The following is a 13,986-nucleotide window of genomic DNA, read 5'->3' as shown; positions in this document are numbered from 1 at the left end:
GAGTGAGATTTTGATGATAGAGGAAGACAGGGGTTAGGGGTTCACTCTCCGTTGATCTGGAGCAGGGAAGGGTGAGAGCTGGTGGGGATGAAGAGGGGGACAGTGGTCTCAAAGGCCCCTGAGCAGCAGCATTGGATGGCCCTGGTACCAGAAGAGGACTCCACGTCTGGAAGAGCATTTTGCCAGAGCTGGTCATTTGACATTCAGGGGAACCGGGCCTTAAGGAGGAGAAGTGACTTGAACAAGATGACCCAGCCAGTTAGGGGCAGAGCTGAGACCAGAGACCAGATCTTAGGGCTCCTAGTCCGCACTCTTTCCCCTCCCCCAGTAAGCACGCTGATAACCTAGGGCTATTGTCAGAAGGTTCCAGGAGCCCTGCCATCCTCCAGGTGGGCTGTTAGTACAGGGGAGAGGACCTGAATCTCTTAAGACCTCTTTTTCTGCATCTGTACTTTGGGTCCTTTCATCTAGAGAGGGGAAAGTCCTTTGCAGGAAGGCCCTAAATGAATCCAAGGTAGTAACAGGATTTCTAACAGTTTTCCTGTAGCTAACATGGGTGGATGGAAAGAGAGAGGGAGGCCAGCAGACGCCGGGGCACCCCCTCACCCCCCACCCCCACCCCCACCCCCGCTGGTCAGGCTTACCGCACTTCTTCCAAAAGGGCCAGATCCAAGATTTTTGAGGGGGAAAAAAAAGAAGACAAATTTGCATTTGATTTGCATATCGATTGTGTGAATTCCAGGCCTGGCCACGTGCTCTGGAATCTCCCTGTCTCCTGCTCCCTCCTCTGTGGTTTTCCCCACCTGCCTGAGAGCCTCCCGGTTGCCAGTTGTGTGGCCACAGCTGGAGAACAGGGGTGGAGGGTGGGGTTCAGGTGGTGGCCACTGGCTTCCTCAGGACCGACAAAGAGCCTCCCGTGCCCCAGCCCTGCTCCGGTCTTCCTGCCTCGCTCCCTGGGTGCCCAGGAGGCCTCCTGGAGGCCTTGTGGGAGGCTCTGGGCTGGCTGATCGATGGCTGTAATGCTGAGGGCCTCCTACAGCTCTGCCTTTCCGAACGGGGACCCCCACTGAGGGTAACCCAGCGGGAGTCCCTGGGGCCCCCCTGCCCGCGGGGGCCGGCGAGAGCAGAGTCTGCACCCTTAGCCTCCACGCCCTCGGCGAGGCCCGGCGCTCAGCAGCAGTGGGCCGGCGAAGGGCTGTCCCCTCCCACTGGAGCCAAATAATTGCGTCCTGCTTTGTTGTGTGGTGTCTGGGGCCCGGGGCCTCTCATTTGTGGGGACGTGCTGTGGCGAGAGCCTCCCAGCGTAATTACCCTCCTCCCCATCGCCGCCGCCGCCGCCGCCGCCGCCACTGAGCCTCCTGCGTCCGCTGGGCCTTACTCATCCCCGCTGGCCTGCAGCTCCCCCCGCGGCCCAGACGCGGGGAACTCCCCTCCCCGGCCCCCAACTGTCCTTTCCCGGCAAACAACCTCTCGGCCTCCCCGCTTCCTCACCCCCCGCCGCCCCCAAGCCGGGTGGGGAGGAGAAGTCCCGGCCGGTCGCGGTCTGTCTCCAGGACAGGGACCTGAAAGGATATTTCTGGTCCGAACAAATCCTCCACCACTGTCCCTGCCCGGGAACCTGACCCAGACCCGGGCCCTGGGCACGCGCCTCCCCTTGCGCAACATCTGGACAGGAGTTGCACCTGTCCAGACTCGCTCCCAGTTAGGGTTGGAGCTACCTGCGACCCTGATACCTGGGAGAAAACACTCCACTCTAGCTTCTTCTTCTTTCCCCCACTCCACCCTTTTTCCATTTCTCAACCACCTGTTTACCTACTTGCTGTAAGGAAAAGGAAGAAAACAGAGAGAGAGATGGAGGGAGAGAGGGCCTGAGACACACCCACAGACAAAGAAAGAAACAGATTCCAGCAAAGAAACAGAGACACAGAGGGGCCGCAGAGAAGGATACACAGAGAGCCAGAGGCACACAGAGACAAAAGGATGGAGAAATGGAGAGGCCTTCACTTAAATGGTGACAAAAGAAGAAATAGAAAGAACAAATATAATTAGAAAAAGCAAGCGTCTTGTTTCTTGTTGTATTTTTTTTTAACATCTTCATTGGAGTATAATTGCTTTACAATGGTGGGTTAGTTTCTGCTTTATAACAAAGTGAATCAGTTATACATATACATATGTTCCCATATCTCTTCCCTCTTGCGTCTCCCTCCCTCCCACCCTGTCTTGTGGTATTTTATTAAATCTTGGGTAACTCTTGGAGAATAGACCATTGAAGTTGAATGAAGCCTGGACGTGGAGGATGGAGGGAGGCAGTGAGAGACACTGGGATGGGCCAAGACTCTTTTTTTTTTTAATCGACGTATTTTGACTTACAACATCATATTAGTTTCAGGTGTACAACATAGCAACTCAACATTTTTATAGATTATACTCCAATTAAAGTCACCAGAAAATGATGTGTATACTTCCCCATGCTGTACAAAGACTCTTAAATTATGAAGAGACAGTCGCATATCACAAAGGTTTGCACACAGGAGGTGTGCCATCAATCATAACTGATGGCAGATGACCCCTCTCTTCTGAGGCCCAGACAACTGAAAATTTAAATGGCAGCAATAGGGATGTAGGATGGACTTCTGGAGGAGGGACTTTCCAAGCATAAGAACCATTCGTCATCCAACAAATATTTATAGAGCTCCTACTATGTGCCAGACACTGTTCTGGGTGTTTCTGATACAATTAGTGAATAAAATGAAGATCCTTGGGAAGACGTGAGAAGGTCATGGACTCTGCCTGCTGGAAGGAAGTTCAGAAAGTACAAATCCCTCTTCTCAGTGTGTTTTAGGGGAGGTACTTAGAGAGCACGAGTTCAGGGAGTGCTGGGATTTGCCAGAAAACTAGGGAAGGTGAGCTTGAGGCTCCAGGTTATGGAGACCATCGAACCAGTGTAGACCAGGTCTCCCCACTGAGTTCGGAGGCAGGAAAGAGTGGGTTCCTCCTGAGGTCACACAGTGCAGGCAGAGTTTCACTATCTGGTAGGGCTGTGGGTTCTGGGGTACCAGCTGAGAAACCAAAAACATTTATTCCAACCAGATAGGCAGTATCAGGAGGAAGAACCGTCATTGTGTTCACGCATTTCCCTCCTGGTCCCTCCAAGCACTTCTTACCACCTCAGTTATCAGGAAGTTGTCTGGAAGGTCCAACTCAAAACCCTCTCCCTCAGTGGCAGTGGAAGAAAGCAATGCCTCCTACGCTTTTCCAGGGGGGAGGAAGGACAAAGAAGCAAGGATGTCATCTGATGAGGTAGAGACCAAAGGCTCCTTCACAAACACCCCTCCACCTCTCCCCAGCTACCTGTTTTAGGCCCTGAAGCAGAGGAGGAAGATGAAAGGGACAGAGCTGACTTGGGGTGGTAGGCAGAAGGTGGGAGCTGACTGGGAATGGATTTCAGGAGCAGATAGAGGGGGTGGGGCCGAGGAGAGTAGAGATTCTGGCAATCTCATTGGTTCCTTGGACATCAAAGCATCCATTGGCTTTCAGCAAAGTAGAACTGGTTAGTGTGTTAGTGTGAGTATTGGTGGTGGCGGTGGCAGGAGAGGGGTGCAGGATCCTCCACCAACGTGCTCAGTCTGTGGAGCTTCATATCCATCTCCCTTCTTATCCACACACACAAATACAGTCAAGAAATTCTCCAGGAATCTGGCCCCACTTGGTCTTCATTCTGGAGTGACCCCTGTGATCTTCCAGCTGAGGAAAGAGACAGATATGAGAGCCCCTCCAAGGAATCATAAAGCAAAGTTTTGGCTTGACATGTAAAAATATTTTAATGTAAACATTTATTGAACTATGAGATGCATATAGAAAGGTGCCGTAAGTATATGACATAAGTAAATCACAAATTAAAAAATGAAGTGAAAGTTCACAAAGTGAACACACTTGGGTAACCAGCACGCAGCTCAAGGAACAGAACATGACCACCACCCCAAAGCCCCCGCTGTGTCCCCTCCAGTTACTACCCCACCCAAGAGTAACAGAATATTCTGACCTCAAAGAGCATATACCGTTTTTCTGCTGATTTTCCACCTTCATATAAATACAGTTGTGTACTGTGTACTCTTTTGCATATGACCTGTTTCACCCCACATGTTTGTGAGATTCATCCTTTGTTTGAGTTTGAACCTGTCTGTGAGGGGTGGGATGGGATGTATCAGAGATTATCCCCTTTAGGTCTCAAACTCAGGCTCCCCTGAGATCCCTTTCAGCACCTCCAGGTCCCAAACAGGATGAACACTCTGGGAGACCTTGTCCTCTCAGGGCTGCTATCCAGGATGGGATCTGGGAACTGCTGGTCCCCCACCACACCCCTCCAAAGGGACTCAGAAGAAGTCCCTGACCTGGGTGGGGTTAATTAGACAGCGCTTTGAGATCTCAGGATGAAAGGACTGCCTAGAGCCATTGTCCTTGGCCTGCTGTCCAGCTTGGTGGGGGAGGGGAAGAAGTACTCTATCCCCTCAGGCCCCAGGGATGGGGCATCAGCCTATTGGGATTGGCATCGCCAGGTTCTGGAGGATTCTTGGTTCTGAGAAGCTCCTGCCCAAAGAGGCAGGGAGCCCAGGGCCGAGAGACTGGGGAGTGGGGAGTCAAGGGCCCACGCCCCTGGGGTCTGCCTCCCTGCCTCCTGGGTAGCGCCCAGACAGCCCGACTCTGGTGCCGTGTGTGGTTTCAGGATAAGCTGCCGATGCCACCCAGAGCGCCCTGCTGACAGACAAGGATCTCGCCCGCTTTCAAAGACGCCCTTTCATCTGCCAGGGCTAATTACACCTGCAGAGTGGAGAGGGCAGTGGAGCCAGCCCCCTCCCTCCTCCCCCGTGCCAGCGCCCAAGCCCCCTGCCTCAGGAACCCTTCTCCTCCCTCCCTTCTGCCTGCTCTAAAGCTCCAGCAGCAGCTTCAGCACCTGCCTATTATGGCTCCTCTAGTGACAAGTGGCCCTGTCTCCTGGGAGGGAAGACCCGTGAGAGCAGCAGGCTGGAGGGTGGGCCTGTGTGTGTACACGAAGATTGGGGCTTGAGGGGTCTGGGTGGCATTAGGAGGGTTGCTGAATGGCTCTAGAGAGTAGGTGAGGGCCTGAGAGCATGAAAGTTCAAGTTCCCGATGGAGGCAGTTTAATGGTGACCATGAGCACCTAGGCTCTGAGTCAAACAGCTCTGGGTTAGAGTCTGTGTTCCATTACTTTACCAGCTGCATGACTGTGCTCTGACTTATTTGAGCCTCAGTTTTCTCTCCTGTAAAATGGGGCTATTAATACCTACCTCATGATGGTTGTGAAGCCCTGAGCCTTTAGCAGGGGTGCATCTGAGCATGGGAAAGATGTCACTTTATGTGGGAAGGCTCTTTGGATTCCCAAGACTGGGTAAAAGTCCCCATAGTACTTGGTGCTTACTCCCCTGCCGCCCTTAACACACTGCTTTGCAACAATCTGTTTATTGGTCCGAGTCTCCTATCACCTTGTGAACAAATTCCTCGGGGCGCCATATTGGATCTGCCTCCAGCCCAGTGCCCAGAACAGAGCAGGTGCTCACTATAGGATCTGCCAGTGTGGGATGGAGGTACATGAGTGCAGGGCTCCTCTGGAGTGAGGGTCACTGTGTCAGCAAGAGAGTGTATCTGACTGCTGCAGGTAACAGTCACATAGTGAGGGGGGTCCGTGTGTGGGCTCGTGCACGAGTGGTCGCTGTGGGCAGACGGGGAGTGGAGTGACTCCACGGCATCTTTCTGTGTTTGAGTCTGAATGAGCCTCTCAGTGATGGATGAGTGAAGGGGTGTGTGCATGTGTGTGTATGTGTGTCATGGCAGAGGATCTATGTGATTGCATGTGAAAGTGTGCAGGAGGAGATGTATCCATCTATGTCTGGGCGCGTGGGGATGGCAGGGGTCACGTGCAAGTCTGGCTGCACCTGAGGGTCTGTGAGGGCTTCCAGTGGTGGGGAGGTCTTTAGAGAAGCAGATAAGTCCCCAATTAGGGGGGCTTCTGGGTAAGAGCCCACTCCTTCCCCAGAGTGGGGTAAATGGGAGGCTGCCACTACCCTAACACCACAGTCCTCCTATCTTGGGCCATGGGAACTGGTGAGGTGCTAGAGGTGGGTTTCCTTGGGAGGCCCAGGGAGCTAAGGTAGGTCCAGAGGAGCCGGGGGCAGGAGGGTCAGAGTCCCCTCCTGACTGGCTGTGGAGCCAAGCAGCAATCTGCCCTTGCACAGGAGACCTGATTCCACACTTTCAATATTGGCTGTGGGGTTCTGCAGTCAGACCCTTAATGGTCCTACTAACCAAAAGCAAGGAAGTTTTTGGTGTCTAACCCAAATCTCCTGTATCCCAGGCCAAACTGGGCCCTGCCCTGTCCTTGTCAGAGTGCTTACATAGACATGAATCGTTGATCATGGGTACGCTGGATCCTCAATCAGAGGGCGCCGATATCACAGTTTCCCCACTTTCCTTCTAAGCCTCATCATTTCTCTTCACCTCCCACATCCCCTCCTCTGATTCTACCCATCTCTGGAAAGTCAATTCCCGAAGCTTATCCTGATAGCAGGTCCTTCAGGAGTCTAACTGACTCCATGTTCTCAGGCCCTGTTTGGGGGCTGGGTGCAGGGGGACCCCTCTGGAGCAGCGTGATGAGACGGGGTCTGACGGCCGGCTGAGGTCACCGGCCGCTGAAGTACGTCAGCAGAGGGTGTGTATGTCCCAGCCGGCCACACAGCCTCCCTTTCATCCTTTGTTCTGCCTGCCCGGCCCATTCCCACCGTGGATTCTCAGATCCCCAGGGTGGCATGTCCGATGAGCCAGAGTCTTTGCCCAGACACGATCCTTTCCCAGCCCTGGCCTCTGCTCACCTCCTCCTTCCTGTCTCCCTCCCAGCCACGGGGAAGCCACTTTTGGGGTGTGGGAGTGTAGGGGGTGGGGTGAGGTGGGGGCAGCAGCTTGCAGTCTCCCTCCCGCCCCTCTCCTTGCCAAGCTCCCACTGGCCACCAGGGGTATTGCAGTGGGACACAAGGAAGAACTTTTAGGGGTATCATCCGGTGGGGAGCTTGGGCAGGGGGCAGGCCCCACTTCTGGGAGCAGAGGAGTGCCGGTCAGGAGCATGAGCCTGGGCAGAGAGTGGACAGGGGGACTCCTCCTGTCTCCCTTCTGTCCTTAATGCTGTCTCCAACCCTTTGTTCCCCACAGATGTCTGGCTGCTCCGGTCTGGCAGCCAATCCCCAGATTTCTCCATTCACCCTGGCGTAAAACTGGGCTTCCAGCCGGGAAATGGCTGCTAATATTGGACCCTCCCAGCTGCCCGGTGACCCCGTGTCCTGCCTCCTAGCCCCTTCCCAGGCAGCATGATACCTCCCCAATCTGGACCCATCTTCCTCCTCGTCTCCAAGAATTCTGTGGCTTGGATTTTCTACTCCCAGCACTTCTGATGAGCAATAATTTGTTTTATGACAGAAAAGGAAATTGTCTTCAGTTTCACAAGAGCGAATTCTGTGGCTTGGATTTTCACATATTCCTTCCCCTTCTTCTCCAGGGAGTCGGTCTTCACCTGGCCATGCGTCCTCCTTTCTGCCTTGCCCTGTCTCCCTAGTCCTGCTGTCCCCTGTGTTTTCAGCCAGAGTCGGCCAGCGTCTCTCCTGGTGTGTGCATTGGGTCTTACATAAGTAAGCCAGGAGTTCCCCGAGGACGGGGCCTGGATCTCCCCCCACCCCTATTAGAAACACCGCAGAGATAGGAACCTTGATATTTTCCCAATTCCCAGAAAAGTCCATGAGAGCAGGGCTAGAAGATGTGAGGGAGAGCAATTATCAGGGAGGTGATGGGAAAAAACTGGCAGGAGCTAAAGCATAGATAAGGATGGTGTGTCCCTGAGCTCTGGTCCAGGGAGCAGAGCAGAGAAGAGGAAGGAAGAGTTATGAAAGTTTAGTGGGGAGCGGCGGGGCGGAAAGAAAGTCTTAATGGCTTCTCTGGTGAGTCTGACAGGAGGTTCCCTAGAAGAGTTTATCAAAGCAAAGGCTGAGAGAGGTGAGGTTTCCTTCCTACCCAGGCATGGGGGAGGCCAGCTTTGGGGGTCAGTTGTTGAGATGGAGGGAATCTGCTCCACTGGTCTCTCTTTCTTGAGCCCTACTTGCCTGGCAGTAGTATTGGGGTGCCATGGGCTCACTGGAGCCATTCCAAGTCATAAAGTGCTAACAAATTCCCCAGGCATCCTCCAATCTTGGCCTGGAAGAGAACCCACTGGGTTCTAATCCTGGATCTGCCATTAATTAATTTGCTGAGTGATCTCTGGCAAGTTCCTCAACCTCTCTGGGCCTCCCTTTCCTGTCCCCACCCCTCCACCCCATGAACAGGTGCCTGAGGGAAGAAGTGGAGCTTCTCCAGCCTGGCTCTGAGGCAGGAGGAGGTGTGAGATGACCTCCCTAGAGTCCCTTTTGATGCCGGTGGTCAGAGCCTTTCCCTGGTCAGCAGAGGAGCTTGACAAGGAGGACAGAGTGCTGTTTCAGTCCTGATGGGGACATTACTCTCTCCACACGTCCTTCCCTGCCCCTCCTCAGGTGCCTCCTGTTCCCTGGGCCCCCTCCCCTGACACTCCCATCTTCCTGCCCACCTGGGGCCCTGCACGGGAGCAGGAGAAAACCCTCCGGAGGGAGAGAGACTAGCCCAGCACTTCTGATGAGCAATAATTTGTTTTATGACAGAAAAGGAAATTGTCTTCAGTTTCACAAGAGCGAAACGAATTCGTTTGAAGTAGTTTGCCCTGCGGCAGGCAAGAGAAGGTTTCTCCTGAGCTTGCCTTCGCACTCCTTCTCTCCCCCTCTCTCCCTCTTCCCTTCTAATTACTGCAGCTTCCAAGCCGTTGGCATGAGTCAATGCCAGGCTGTCAGATGTGAACTGCCCCAGGATCTCACCTCTTGGGTGTGGATGGGGGATGGAGCCACGGGAACAAGGTGGGGTGGCTCTCAGTTCAGCTTCTGCCATGCCCCAAGCCTTACCTGGTGCCACCACGGAGAGAGCAGGGGAGCCTGGGCAGAGGGCGGCTCGCCAGGGCCCTGGCGAGCCAACAGCTCCGGGCTTGGGAGGCCACTAGCACCCTGATGCCCAGGGAGGGGACTGTCGTGGCCTGGTGGGCTTTACCCCATGGACCACCCATGTTTCCTGATCAGCCCTCCTTCCTCATCCTCTCTGATTGAAGCCTAGAAGTTGAATTCCCAGGTGGCATCTGGGCAAGAGAATGGACAATGGCCACCTACTGGCGTCAAGACTCAAAGATTCATTTGGGGGCTTCCCTGGTGGCGCAGTGGTTGAGAGTCCGCCTGCCGATGCAGGGGACACGGGTTCGTGCCCCGGTCCGGGAAGATCCCACATGCCACGCAGCGGCTGGGCCCGTGAGCCATGGCCGCTGAGCCTGCGCGTCTGGAGCCTGTGCTCCGCAACGGGAGAGGCCACAACAGTGAGAGGCCCGCGTACAGCAAAAATAAATAAATAAAAAGATTAATTTGGGGCAGCCAGGATGAGGAGGAGAACACCTGTGGATCACCGGTGCTCCCACTAAGAAGTCCAGTAGACTGAAAAATCATGGACCCTCCTAGACTCATTCTAAGTGCCCCCTCCTTCTTTCCTTCCACCTATCCATCCTTCCATTAGTCCATTCAGCAAACTCATAAAGCTTTCATAGAGTGCCAGGCACCTACCTTTCCAGGCACTGGGAGTGTGGAGTGATGAACAAAACCCCCTGCCTCCAGCAAGGAGTATGTTAGCTACAGGGGGAAGGGGCTGTGCTCAGCATTCGTAGGACAAAGCAGGCACTTACAGACATCTGCCGAATGAGTGACTAGATGCCCAATATGAATCAGAGGTAACACTGCAAAAAGTCAGCTGGTGAAGGAAGAAAGAATCCCTTGTTTAACCCCTTCCCTGCCACGCCCCATCTCCCCACTCCCTTCCTCTCCAGGGAGTCCACCTGCTGAGGTCCTGAGCGAGGGTGGGAAGGGGCAGCTGCTGCCTGGAGAGCAGGCAGACGCCAGGGTCCCGGCTGCCAACCTGGCACCGCTGCTTGGCGCTGGGCGCCCTCTAAAACAACAAACCCCATGTCTCTAATTCAGCACTTCCTGTTTGTCTTGATATTGTCTTCTGTCCTTGAAGCCCACAGGCCCAGTCAGGGATGGGGCAAAGGACCAGAGCTTTGAGGGACTCAGAGAGAGGGAGAGGCCAGTGTGCCCTCCCCTGTAGGTTTCTAGGCTGTGTTCAGGGACACTGGGCAGAGGTCAGAGGTGTCATATTCCAGGGTGCTCAGTGAGGAGCCTGAGCCCCCTGCGCCCACACTATAGAGGGTATTCTAGATTCTGGGTTCTCGTCGTCACAGGTTCTCGGATCAATGATATTCCTTCCCCTCTATGACTCTTGGCTTTCTGAATGCTGCAGAACAGGGGGAATTCAGGGTGGGAATCACCAAACTTCACTGCCCTCTGTTTCTCATTCTCAACATGGCGGGGAAGTTCTTCTTGATGTCTAACTTGAGTACCTTTCACTAGCCTTTGGGGAAGGACTCCGACTTTGGGTGCTTTAGCACCCACGTCTTATGTGTCTCAGGTTCCCGAATCAATATTGTAGGGACTTTACAGATGAAGCTTATTCTAGACTTTAAAGTCCCCCTGGGACCAGCGGTCTCCCATAAAAGCAGCCCATGCCCCCGCTGTGCGAGCATGTCCACTATGATAGGCGTCAAGATGGCTGCCCTGTGGGTGGTAGGATCAGGGCAAATTCTAGACAGGCCCCCACCCTGGCCAGAGGGGCAGCCCTCTGCCACCCCCGGAGCTCCAGGTAATAACCTAGGGGCCATGCCAGGCTCGCCAGCACCTGAGCCACCAGCAGCAGATAATGACTGGGGAGCTGGGCAGGCAGAGCCAACCCCTCAATCAGGAAGCAAATTAAAAAGGGGAGGAATCTCTCAGACAGACCACAACAATGAGACTGGCCCCCTTTCCAGGGCACTGCCTGCCTTCCCCCTTCCCTGTCAGATTTCACCTGCCAGCTCCTGAATCCCAGCCCTCCCCTCTAACTCCCCTCTCGTGGCATCCAGCTGGAGGTTGTCTGGGTGACCCTGGCTGCAGGTTGGTGGCAGTGCCCGGCTGGCCACGACACAAGATGCTGGACCTCTCAGTAAGCCTCGGCCACCAGCCTGATCTTGGATTCCTGACAGGGCCCTGGGCACAGTGAGGGGTGAAAGACAAAGGGTCAAGGCATGCTTTTGTGCTTTTGGTGCTACATCTTGATGCCCATGAGGCAAACTCTGGATGGCTGAGACAATGGGATTTATAGAGAACCCACCAACCCCCGGCCTGGCAGTCCATTCTCTGCAAAGGGTGCAATTCAATTCAGTGCAACACATATCTATGCACACTCAGCACTAGTCATTGTACGAGATGCTGGGGGGATACAAAGATGAACAGAGAAAACTCCAGTCTCTCAAGGGGCTCATGAGCTGACATACACACACAACTAATCGTATCACCCATCAGGCAATGTTAAGGCCTCTATCTGTTAGAACTCTAGGAACACAGAGAAGGGTAACTTGGAGAACTGGGAAGTCTTCATAGATGAGGGGGACACATAAGTTGGGCTTCGAAGGATCAATAGGAGTTCACAGGCAGAGAAATGGGGAAGAACATTTCAGACAAAGAAGACTATAGGGTGTAAAACTGTATGAACAATAGGATGGAGTAGAAGCCCCCTGTGGCTGGAGCCTGGGGAGTGAGAGGGTTGAGGTTGGAAAGGTAGGCTGAGACCGGATGGGGAAATGGGGCTTAAATTCCAGGACAAAGGGTACAGACTTTCTCTTGCAAGGAATGGGGAGCTATTGAACGATTTTCTTTTTTTTTTTTTGCGGTATGCGGGCCTCTCACTGTTGTGGCCTCTCCCGTTGCGGAGCACAGGCTCCGGACGCGCAGGCTCAGCGGCCATGGCTCACGGGCCCATCTGCTCCGCGGCATGTGGGATCTTCCCGGACCGGGGCAGGAACCGGTGTCCCCTGCATTGGCAGGCGGACTCTCAACCACTGCGCCACCAGGGAAGCCCTATTGAACGATTTTGAGCTGAGGCATGACATGATCAGGATCCTGCCACCCTGGTAAGAAGAATTTTAACTGCCCACAGAGGGACAAAGAGGATTCTGCTTTTTCTGCCTCTTCTTTTCTCCATGGCTGCTGTCTAGCCAGCCCTTTCTCCCAGCTCCCACTCATTATCCTTGCTCCTTTTGTCCCAAACCTCCAACTCTTTGTTCCAAGCAGGCTGACAGGGCAGAGCGCTTCACTCTCTCCCAGCTCTCACCCCAACCCTTCATGTCTCAGACATCTTGCTAGGTCATTCAACCTCCATCACACAAGTAGGGGAGGGGCTAGGTGATGGGACAGCTGGTGGGGAAGCTGGGCTCGGTTCCTTCATGAATCTTTGGGTGTCAAGGCTTCTGTTGTGTCTTCCCTCCCTACCCAGGTTTCTGCCTTCACCATTACCCTCCCCGACTAAGGAGCTTCTGGAAGCTTTGATTCCAGGGAAGCACTTTTCCATTCACTCATCTGTGCCCTATCTGCCCCTTCTCAAAGAAAGGTGCTGAGCTAAGGACTGTGTGGCATGAAAAGGATATGGTTCCTGCCCTTCAGGAGCCTACCGACCGTAGGGAAGATAAGACAACTCTGTGGAAAGAGGGCATGTGGAAATCAGTGCTAGGGAAGTTCACAGGAGCAAGCCAGTGATGTGCTGGTAAGAGAAGACTTCATAGAGAAAGCATGAGGCTGGAGCTTGGAGGATGAGAAGCTTTCTTGAGGGCAGGTGGGGTGACAGGGGTGGAAATAGTTGGAGCAAACTAGGGAGGCTAGACATGTTTAGTGAAGATTAAGTCCAGTGGGCTGGGCTGGAGGCTCTGTACAAAGACCATTGCAAGTGCAGACTGGGAAGGTGATGGAGGCCCAGTAGGAGGGTCTTAAATGTCATGGCTAGAATTGGGGAGCCATTGGACGTGTTTTTTGTTTGTTTGTTTTGTTTTGTTTTGTTTTGCGGTACGCGGGCCTCTCACTGTTGTGGCCTCTCCCGTTGCGGAGCACAGGCCCCGGACGCGCAGGCTCAGTGGCCATGGCTCACTGGCCTAGCTGCTCCGCGGCATGTGGGATCTTCCCGGACCAGGGCACGAACCCGTGTCCCCCGCATCGGCAGGCGGACTCTCAACCACTGCACCACCAGGGAAGAGCCCCAATTGGACGTGTTTGAGATGAAGTGTGCCAAGGTAGAGGGACATTTCACGATGATTAATCTGGTATTGGTCTGCGGGACACCTTGGGTAGGTGGGCAGAGAAGTGGGAGAAAACCCATAGGAGACCTAAAAAATAATCCAAATGAGAAGCAATTCCTGGCAGCTACTCACCCAGGTGGGCCCGCTGTCCCCCTCAGAGCGAACTACCTACCACTTAATAAATCCTCGCTGTGCTCTGTCAGAAAAAAAAAAAAAATAAGTAATTCCTGTCACCAAGTTGGCACCTCTCTAGAATTTTCACAGATCAGTGCTCATTTCCAACTCATTCATTCAACAAATATTTAAGCCACACTTACCAAGTACCAAAAACCATTTAAGGCTATTTCTTCATTCCTTTCTTCTCTCTCTCTCTCTCTCAGGTAAACTTTCACCTGCGCACATCTGGGGGCCTTAGCCCAGCCTCCTCCTTCCCCCCACCCCCAAGCTAATCCAGTAACTTCTGCCTTTGGAGCGGGTATATGGAAAAAAATTAGAGAACTACACACAGTAAGGATTTGGGGGATGGCACGAGTTAGGAAAATCTGAGGGCAGGAGGGTAAGCAGCTTGGGCAGCAGCTGATGGGAGGGAAAAAGCAAAGTTGACAGCTGAGTGTAGGGGCGACCAGGCATCTCTGGGGGAGGGAGGCTGGGGGAGGAGGAGAGAGGTGGAGAGAAGA

This window comes from Phocoena phocoena, chromosome 19 (assembly GCF_963924675.1).
Source record: "Phocoena phocoena chromosome 19, mPhoPho1.1, whole genome shotgun sequence".
Taxonomy (NCBI): domain Eukaryota; kingdom Metazoa; phylum Chordata; class Mammalia; order Artiodactyla; family Phocoenidae; genus Phocoena; species Phocoena phocoena.
Note: the sequence above shows the minus strand (reverse complement) of the source record.